This window comes from Cyprinus carpio, chromosome A10 (genome assembly GCF_018340385.1).
Source record: "Cyprinus carpio isolate SPL01 chromosome A10, ASM1834038v1, whole genome shotgun sequence".
Lineage (NCBI taxonomy): Eukaryota > Metazoa > Chordata > Actinopteri > Cypriniformes > Cyprinidae > Cyprinus > Cyprinus carpio.
In genome coordinates this window covers 2,545,596-2,547,505 of record NC_056581.1, presented here as the reverse complement: position 1 = coordinate 2,547,505, position 1,910 = coordinate 2,545,596, and the positions used below count along the sequence as shown (strand labels likewise).

Here is a 1,910-nt window from a genome sequence, read left to right as displayed (position 1 = left end):
AGGAAATAAATAAACACATTTTACATTTGTTTATTTTCATCATTGTCATGACAGTTAAGCATATATTTTAGTTTATGCTGATTTTAATTAGAACAAAAAAATGTCTAAACAGGATGATTTGAGGACAAATATACAAATATATATTAGAACATAATTATAACATTGTTATTTTATATACATGTATAATATTTTTTATTTATTTAATAAATGTGTGTATATGTAATGTACATATTTTTGGATGTCTGTAATATTATTTACTGTCATTTTAAATTATATATAAATTAAAAGAACAGAAAATTAATAATACTATGTATAATATGCATAGAAATATAATTATATTTCATATATATATATATATTCCTTGAAATATAGTTTTCTTTTGTTTTCAGTTTTGGCCGAAAACCAAACCAAAATATGACCCTGGGGAAATTGATATTTTAAATTCCTCTATTAATAAAAATTTGTTTTCAGAAAATTGAAATCAATGAAATTCATAAGAAAATCACTCCAAAATCACAAGGAAAATATTTATATATAAAATATATTTTTGCATAAAGAAAATGAAAATATTTTTTTTTTTCAATATTGTTATGAGAGTTAAGTATATATATTTCACTTGTTTTGAATTTTAACAAAAAATTGTCTATAGGCTTATTTGGGGTAAAATATACAATCATAAAATTTTTGTTACTTTACATACATGTACGTGGATGTGTGTCTTCATTCTTTTAACACTTTGTTCTTTTTTGGGGTGAAATATGACCTGGACATTTATATTTGAAATTCATGATTTACTGACATTTATAGTTTGAATATATGTTTTACATATTAATTTATTTGAAATATATTATTATTATTTTCTTGTTTAAATGTTTGAGATATTTCAGATTTACTGACGAACATGGGCAAGCCGATTCTCAATAGAAGCAGTTCCCCACAAGCCGAAACCAAACCAAAACAGGCCTCAACCAATTGGGTAAGTTTGTTCTTGGACTTTATTCCCACTAACACTCATTTCAACACACAAGCCGTCAGTAATGACTGTATTCCCTTCAGCTCCAGCTCAAACTCTGAGTCCCAGAGCTCCTCCAAACCGCCGTATTCAGAGAGCCGCTCTCACCGCCGCGCCAATGATGATGATGATGAAGAAGAGGAGGAATATCGCCGCCAGCTGGCAGACCAAACCCGCAGAGGCTACTACAGTGCCCAGAAATACAACGACACTGAACTCTAACACCCAATCTCCCATTAACTGTGTGCGTCTGTGTTGGGATGTTTCCTGTGCATGTCATTATAGAACAAATGAATGTGCTTCTAGTTGTTGTGTGAGTAAGAGGGACTGACATGAACCACAGATAAAGCACATGAGATATTGTTTGCCACAAACACACATACACGCCATTTATAAATCAGCATCTTTTTATACCTGCAATGTTTTTATATGAAATTTCAGTGTATATTTCATTTCTGCCTGTAGTGTTTTTTTGTTTTTGTTTTTACACGCTTTTGTTTTTTTTCCACAATGCCACTAGCTACTAGGAGTCAACGTTACACTTTCCTCATTTACACTGCTGAAGTTTGCCATAAACCAAAAGTGAAATTGCTTTAAATGTTATTTTCCAAAACATTTGCTGGAGTGCCTTATTAATATTATTAACTTATGCTTAGCTAATGCTTTAAAAGTTGCTTCATATATTACCGTGCTCTAATTATGTTAAAAACTGGCTTCTGATATAATGTCACATCATCTTTTATACTGATTCTCTGAGAATATAAGAAGATCATGTATAATGTGCACACTGTTGGTGTGTGTCTGTGATCAGTGCTTTGGGTTTAACCACTAATAAAACAAGAGTTGTGGGATTTTAAATTTTTTAAAGACAAATCAATAAACCTGACTTTTAATGTTG

The 1,910-nt window shown here is 30.2% G+C and overlaps 1 long non-coding RNA gene across 1 annotated transcript; it reads left to right on the top strand.

Moving 5' to 3' along the window:
* Positions 1-924: 924 nt before the first annotated feature.
* On the top strand, positions 925-1,910 carry LOC122146386. The gene is made up of 2 exons (XR_006160950.1): positions 925-976; positions 1,057-1,910. It is a non-coding gene; the product is annotated as an uncharacterized LOC122146386 (long non-coding RNA).